Consider the following 8,752-nt stretch of genomic DNA (forward strand, 5'->3'; position numbering starts at 1 on the left):
CTCCTCTGGTGCAATCTAGACTTAGTCAGACAAGCCTCAAATTCTGCCTGCATCCCTAAGGGGGTTGATCCAGCATGCCTTCTCCAAGTATTTACCCTTAACACTGAGCTCATGGGAGGAGAAGGAAATGTTGGCACTGATTTCACTACAGAGAACAGGAATCATGGAATCATAGAATCATAGGGGTTGGAAGGGACCTTGAGAGATCGTCGGGTCCAACCCTCCTGCCAAAGCAGCTCCCTAGCTCATATTGCACAGATAGGCATCCAGACAGGTCTTGAATATCTCCAGAGATGGAGACTCAAAAAAGTGCAGTCTCTGCATAGCAGCAGAGTGATTAGAGCACTTGCCCAACAGTGGGAGAGCTGGAATTTTCTCAAAGAACCAAAGCCGTTTTATTCACATCCTGGGAAGGTTCCTTAACCACTGCCCTTCCTGGGGTCAAGGAAGGAAGCGATGTCCAAGTGAGCCACTGTGCAGCCAGGAATGCAACAGACACAGGTTAAAGAAAATTGAAAAAGGATGCTGGTCAGATGATGACAGCATAAGTCTAAGGAAGGAAGAGGACCATTGGGGAAAAGGAGATTGCAGGTGGTAGTTAATTCTTTTTTTTCCATAAGAAGTAAAGATGTGAGACAAATTTCAAACTGTTCAGGAGAAAATGACAATTGTAGGACAAAGGTTTCCCCACAAATGGACTTGATTCATTTGAAGAAAATTTCTCATTAAACTTAAGCTACACGTTGAGCTTATCATTTTCCCTATACCTCTAGTTTGTAGTCAAACCGAAGGGTAATCATAGCAATCACAATGTATCTTAATGCCTGTACTGTGGGAGCAGTATCCTGAGCAATGGCACGTGGCTTTGATGGTGTTACATGTTGTGTCATTTCTTTCCTTTTTTGAAACTGGAGCTTTACATTTGCTGCATACCACAAGATCATCTTGCTTTCTTGTATGCTCCCTGATGGACTCGGAGGCCTCCCTAGGGTGAAACACTTCTCTGGAGTTGGGTGACAGCCAAGTTTATTAATTTCAGTGGAGCTCCAGTGATTCATGGCAATGCATTATTTACTGCTGCCGTAGTGTCTAGGAGTGCCGGGCTCAAGCCCATGCTTTACCTTACCAGAAGAGTAAAATTTCTGCCCAAAGGCTTCAGATGAAGAGTCAGACAGTGACAGGTTGGTATCTGAGCCGTGATTCTCACAGCCAGCAGAACAGGCAGCAAGGCATGGGTGCACTGGTACCATTAACAGGCTGCCTTGGCCTTCTGCTGGAACTCTGGCCTAAACCAAGTGATTTAGCCACTGCTCAGCTCCATGCTGCCAACACCAAGTTCAAAAATATGACAGGAGGTTCGACAGTATTTTGTCCTTAAATAACCTCCCACACATTCCTGCTTCAAACAAGAAAGATAGCATGACAACTCCGACACACGGCAACATCATTCATCACGAAAGAATGCAAGTGCATAGCACATGGGGAAAATGTGTATTATAAATACAGCTGGAGTGCATTCCGTGACGATTTGAGAGAAATGTCAGTTATATTTGTTTTCCCAACTGTTTGTAAGATTTTCTTGAACACTTATTACAGCAATGAGCCCCATATACACAGATCATTAACATACAGCATCTCATACCTTTTAAAAGTGTTGGGGTCCCATCCACCTTCCAATGAATTTATGGGCCTTTCCTTGATTTTTCTAGGAGTGGGGATCAGGTCTGAGAGTAGTGCAGTAGTTAAAACCTACCTTGCATTGATTTTACATGTTAATGGAACTATTATATTCCTCCAAACTGGCATGCCAGAGATTCTCAGCCAATTATTCCTGTATTTGGTCAATCAGTTCTATTTGAGCTTGAGCAGTCCTTCAAAAAGACAAAACAAAGTAATATAAAAATTTGCTAGTCTTATGAAGAAGGAAATCATAGAATCATAGATATGTGAGGTTGGAAGGGGCCTTTAAGGGTCATCTAGTCCAACCCCACTGCAGTAAGCAGGGACATCTTTTCTAGATAAATACAACCTACCAAGCTAAATAATGCCTTATTTTTTAATTTTTTTTTAACTTTCTCTTTTTGTGGATGCACCGTATTTTTAGTTTAAACAAGACAAAAAACATTTCAGGAGCACTGGGATTATCATGTATTTTGCTGTTACACTGAAATGAATCTACCCTCAGAATCTACCCTCAGAAATGAGGACAAAGAGGATGGTGAAGGGTCTGGAGGGGAAGACATGAGGAGAGGCTGAAGTCCCTTGGTTTGTTCAGCCTGGAGAAGAGGAGGCTGAGGGGAGACCTCATCACAGTCTGTGGCTTCCTGACGAGGGGGAGCAAAGGGCAGGGGCTGACTTCCTCTCTTTGGTGACCAGGGGTAGAACCCAAGGGAATGGCATGAAACTGCGACAAGGGCGGTTTATGTTGGATGTTAGACTCAGAGGGTGGTCGAGCACTGGAACAGGCTCCCCAGGGAAGGGGTCACATCACTGAGTTTGGCTGAGTTCAGGAAGCATCTGGACAATGCCCTCAGTCCCATGCTCTGATTGGCTGGTCCTGTGTGGAGTCAGGGGTTGGACTCAATGATCCTTATGGGTCCTTTCCAACCCAGTATAGTTTACAATTCTATGATCCATTTTCTCTTCAGTTTCATATACCTTAATATCAAGTCACCTTTTTTACCTTTTTTCTGGTTAACTGAATAAATATACTGTGCTTCTAGTTCTTAATTCCTCCCTCTGAGACAAGGTTTCCAGAGTTGGAAGGATTTTGGTAGACTTAATCTTCCCTTCTGAAGAGGAAACACCATCTCTTTATATGACAGTATGAAGCCAGGCTTACTAATATAGGTAGGAGTACAAGTATCTTAATAGATTAAAGGATCCTTCTCTGCTTATATGCCAAGTTACTGCATTTGCCAGTTTAGCTACAACACTGCACTGAGGATTATTAATGCTTCCAGACCGTGAATAAAAGGAATTGAACAGAGCTGGCATGGAAAAAAGTTATTGAACAATCACACTAACACACTACCACTGAATAACAATATGCACTTAATAAAAAAGTTATACCCTTCTAAGGGAGGCCAGGGCTTTAGTGAAATCATTAATAACTGAGTCTTGGAAAAGTCTGTGAAGTAAGTGAAGAGTGGGCAAGAAATGCTTCGTATCAGTGCAGTCACTTCTCAGGTAGAGGAGGAGAGCTGGTTTAAAGCTCTTATTTAAGACAAGAAATAAAACATTCCTTTAGATCTCTGGTAGCTTGCATCCCAAGGTGGCATAGTGCATGCTGACGTTGTGCCTGGGCATCCTAATTCAGTGCTGCAACTCAAAGGGCAGTGCCAAATAATCTGCAGTATCCAGGTTTCCCAGGGGTGCTCATCCAAATCACATCAGTCCTGGTTAACTGAAAGAATTTAAACAATTACAGTACAAACTTCAGCTTTCATAGTTTACAGAGGATAGTTTACAGAAGCTCTTGAAGTCTACAGTACAGCATCCAACAACATGCTTATGCAAGCATCATAAATATCAACATTGAATAAACACTCATAATTCCTCAATACTTGGAAAAAATTTTCTCCTTGGAAGAGTGTAAAGTTAAAAGCATCAGGACTGCAGATCCAAGAAGCCGGCACATTCCTCTACATTAATGCTGCCAAACTGGTATTTGCACTCTTATTACAATGTTAGCAGGGCAGGAAAAAAAAATGGAAACACAAGGGAAAAGGTGGCACAAAGCTAACAAAGGAGCTCTGAGGCCTAAAGCTGACTTTTTTTTCCATGATCAACAAAAGTAAAATCAGGAAAGCAGCTTTGATACATTAATATAAATGTGTGAATATTTTGGTCAGATATCCCAGATACTAGATACTGGAGATTCCCACCTAAGGAAGAATTCATTCTTTGTCTGTTCACATTGTCACACCTCAGAGTCCTCTTACAGAAATGCCTTGGCCAACTTTATTACTCTTCTTGAATCTGAATTTACATTTTTCTTTGCAAAACTTGCTCAAATCAATCGTGTAGATCGCTCCTATGGAAGTTCACAGATGTCTCTATATTTGAGAAAGAAGTTTCCATGGGAATGCAGAGAAAAGCTATTCAGGAATTTCCCCCCCTAATTACTCTGTCTGAAAAGGTTTGCCTTCTGAAAGGTGCCTTTAGGCTGCCTTCAAGACTTGTCTTGTATAGATAGAGGATCAAAAGTGCAATCCATGCTATTGCCAGAGATACAGAAATCTCCAGATGCCCACGTGCAGCTGTGAGGTTGTAATAGCACCAGAAAAAAACTCCAACCAACAAACAAACCCAACACATAAGCCCAGAGCCTGCCAGGCTGCTGGTAGAGATTTAGAGCAGAAGAGTTAAGTGAGCCATACTCATAGCAGCGCTCATCAGGGAATTGAAGAGTAATGACAATATGGTGAAAGATCTGCCTAGCTTGGAGAGAAATTGAGTATGGAATTCAGTCAGACAACGCAACTGCAGTTGGCAGGAAAAGAGTAAACACTAATGAGGGAAAGCACTCTACCACTCTTTAAATAAAGGAGAACACCAGTACGTGAATAAATATTTATACCCTGTTCATGATTAAATTTAGCCTGAAAAGTAGATGAGGTGCAGTGAAGTGCTGGAACGGCTTTCCGGTAAGAGGAGAAGGAAAAAAAGAACTTGTTAAACATTAGAGCTCTACTGGTTTTTGAAAAGAACTGTGTAATATCTTCCAGAGTAAGGGGAAGACTGTTAAATGATCCAGTTTCAGAAAATGTCATCCAGCCCAAACACACCTCCGAGCAATCACTGCAATGGCTGGGGGAATGCCACCCAGGACTCCCAGCAGTCAGGCACTGTCCTCCCGTGATTAGTAGAACCTTTTTTGGGTATGAATTGCCAAATTATTGCTGATGCTTGATTTTCAATTTAATATTGAATATGTTTCTCTCACGTTTAATTGAAAGAGTTACTTATCCTGGAGAAGAGAAGGTTCCAGGCAGACCTTACCACAGGCTTTCAGTACCTGAATGGGCTAGAAGAAAGCTGGAGAGGGGCTGTTTGCAAGGGCAGGGAGCGATAGGAAAGAGGGGAATGGCTTTACACTGAAGGAGGGGAGATTGAGATTAGATATTAGGAAGAAACTAATCAGTGTGAGGCTAGTGAAGCACTGGCGCAGTTTGCCCAGAGAAGCTGTGTCTGCTCCTGGATTCCTGGCAGTGTTTAAGGGCAGGTTGGATGGGATTTTGGGCACCCTGGGCTAGTGGAGGATGGCCCTGCCCATGGCAGGGGGCTGGAACTAGATGGGCTTTGGGGTCCCTTTCAACCCAAACCAGTCTGTAATTCTATAAAAAACATCTTAAACTTCCTTGAGAATGAGCGTCCTGTTGTCACAAGTACGGGGCCTTACTCCTGCATTCAGCAATTTTTGCAGAAGTAATACTTAATATTCTTAATTAGCAGTTAACTGTGCAGCAAATTTAACTCATATTCTCAGCCTTGTGCAATTTACAGAGCAAATCATGGCTAGGATCCTCATGGTAGAGGATCCCCACCCCCGTTCAGTTTGGTGAAGCCCAATGACATGAGGAACTTCCTGCGGATCATGTTGCATTTAGTGCTAAGACAAGGTAAACAGTGTCAGGCAAGACAGTTTAGAGAAGAAAGTCTATGGACCTTATGGAGAAGATTACAGTGGATAGATTGGAATCTCCTATTTTATTCAATTAGGCTCTCATCCAATAAAGGTCTTAGGCACACATTTAACTTAAAAAAACCCCAAGGACTGGGGTCCAATCTGACTTTTCTTCCAGTTAAGTAAAGGGATTTGTTTGCTCGGTGAGAGCTGTCATTACATATGTAAGAGCTTTGTTGAATCAAAATCTCACACAGGAATAAATGAGAAGCAACATTACCGAAACACATGGAGTCATGTCACTTAGAGGACGAAATATGGCTGCTATTTCTGCTTGTTCTCCCCTCTGTAGTCTGAGCAGGCAGAGACAGTTTTATTGGAGACAGACTTTATGACAAAGCTTTGACGCACAATGCTGGTGGCTGGAGAACCTTAATTTTAAATGCAATTAAAGTTTGATAACACATGTAAGTTTTACTGAATATCTAGAGGTTTATGATTTGCTTGCATAGACAGATGTGCTTCTAACTGACTCTGTGACTTTTTTATTCAGACCATGCCGTTCTTTTGTTAAGTTAAAAGTTAAGACAGGTCTTAGTTATCTGAAACTATTCTGGGCTTTCTAACTAGGCAGTCTTCTGGGAGAAGCTGAAGGTCTCATTGTATAAGTGCTTATATTAATGTTCTTCATTCCTCTGGAGTGGAGCCATAAGCATTACACAAACCCTTGTGAATTAATAAAACACAGTTTCTGGTGAGGCTACTAAAACTGAACCGACCAACCAAACTGTTAAAGGTGGGTGTTGAGTTTGTGTGAGACCAATTCCACTACTGAGAAATAAATACTTCTGCATGGCAGTCTCACCTCTCAGTTCAGCAGTTAAGTGAGCCATTTCCACAACCATTTAATACCCTCCCCAACCATGTTTTACAATAGCACTGTTCTCTTTCTTCTTATTTATGTGGTGTCCCTTTCTGTATCGCAGATCCAAACTGTGTTTGCCAAAGGCTTCCCCCTGAGAAGAGTGCCACTGGAGATTATGTTAAACTAAGGGCAGTAACCAAACACACCTCCCTTATTTTTCTCATTTAAGAGAAAAGTAAGTCTTCAAGGTGCATCAGCGAAAAAGGTTGTTGCGAATATCCCTATAAAGGCTGCACATTCCCTCTCCGAAGCGGAATTTATTACAGGGCATAGTTTGCTACGTAATGATTAAGAGGAGCAAAGTTTGCACTTGAACGTGGAAGTCTGCACACAGGAAAGCTCTGACGCCTTCAATAAGAGTATCAAGATTTGCAGCTGATTAAAAAAAGCTTTGGGTGCATACAAGATATTTTTTTTTTCTTACTAGATCCCTTGCTATGGATCTTAATGTCCATTCTTTATGAACAAACTTTTTGCAAATACTGTGTCAGGAAGTGCGTGTTTTCTTCATGTATATTTTCTTCAAATATTTTTTCTTTCTGCAAGTGCAGTTCCACTGGTTAAAACAATAAAGGAATAGTGTAGACAATAATGATGTAGTTTCTTCCATTCATATACACTCAAAATTAATTGTTCAGTAATTTCAATTTTCATCTCAAGGAAAATATATAAGATTTTTAACTTTTTTTTAAAAGGCTCTTAGTCACCATGTAAAAACTCTTTTATCATTATTCATCTTTTTTGTTTAAAGTATTATGAATACTTTATAAACTAGAATAGATTAATAACATCTATTTTCAGTTATGCTGGGCTTTTGGAATTACAGCAGCAATTCCTTGTTACTTAGTAATTTGTTGCCTGAAAGCAGTTTCACTCTTTAAATGTTATTAAAAAGCAAAACTTCTTTTTCTCTCACATACACAATTTGAAGCACAGTATATCATTTAAATGATGAATGATACACCAAGTATTCCTAAACAGATTTTTTTGGATGTTCTTTTTATTGTCCTGGATGCTTAGTGGAATCTAAACTATCATCATCTACTTTGGAAGCCAAAAATGTGAATTGCTGTATCAGCTAAGCAGTTAATTAATCTTAAGGAATTTAGATTGGGAAGATTTATAAGGATGTTTAAAATCCAAAGGTCAGTAAATAGCATAACTTTTCAATAATTTAATAGAAAACAAACTTTGCTATTGGATTAAGAGACACTAGGGGAAGGTTAAATACCCTTACCAGGAATGAAATGCATTTACATTTCCCTGCCAGTAAAGGTAACTGACTGACATCAGAGACAAAAAGACAAACAAACAAGATACAGTCAATTCTCTGTGAAAATGAAAAGACATTTTTCTGTAATTACATTGCTTCCCACAGGAAATAAATTTTTCAGTTCAATGCCAGAGTCTTTCATCAGATAACATTCCCCAGCAGCTACAAGGAGAGTGCTGGAAAATTAAGGTACTGGCATTTTAAAGTATGTAAATATATAAGATTTTATTTGACGAGAATTAATGGTTTTAATAGGAAAAAGCTAGTTCAGCAGAAAATTGTTTTTATTAACTTGTTGCAGCACACTTTCATTTCTAATGTTTCTCTCCATTCCTTGCTTTGCTACACATCAGTAAAGGAAGTACCTGAATAGTGTGTCCAGCCAGAAAGTTTGCTGACAACACAAAGCTGGGAGGGGTGGATGACATTCCAGAAGGCTGGGCTGCCACTCAGCAAGACTTGGGCAGTCTGGAGAATTGGGCAGAGAGAAGTTTAATGAGATTTATCAAGGGCAAGTGGAGAGTCTTGCATCTGGGGAAGAACAACCCCAGGTACCAGTGTACGTTGGGAACTGGCCTATCAGAGAGCTGCGTAGGGAAGAGGGACCTGGGAGTCCTGGTGGACAGCAGGGTGGCCATAAGCCAGCAATGTGCCCTCCTGGCTAAGAAGGCCAATGGCATCCTGGGGTGTATTAGTAGGGGTGTTGTTAATAGGTGAAGAGAGGTCCTTCTCCCTCTCTACTCTACCCTGTGTCCAGTTCTGTGCCCCTCAGTTCAAGAAGGACATAGAAATCCTTGAAAGAGTCCAGTGCAAGGCCACCAAGATGATTAAGGGAGTGGAACACCTTCCTTATGAGGAGAGGCTGAGGGAGCTGGAACTCTTTAGCCTGGAGGAGACTGAGGAATGACCTCTTTAATGTCTATAA

This window comes from Gallinula chloropus, assembly GCF_964237585.1.
Source record: "Gallinula chloropus genome assembly, chromosome: 1".
In the NCBI taxonomy this organism is placed as follows: domain Eukaryota; kingdom Metazoa; phylum Chordata; class Aves; order Gruiformes; family Rallidae; genus Gallinula; species Gallinula chloropus.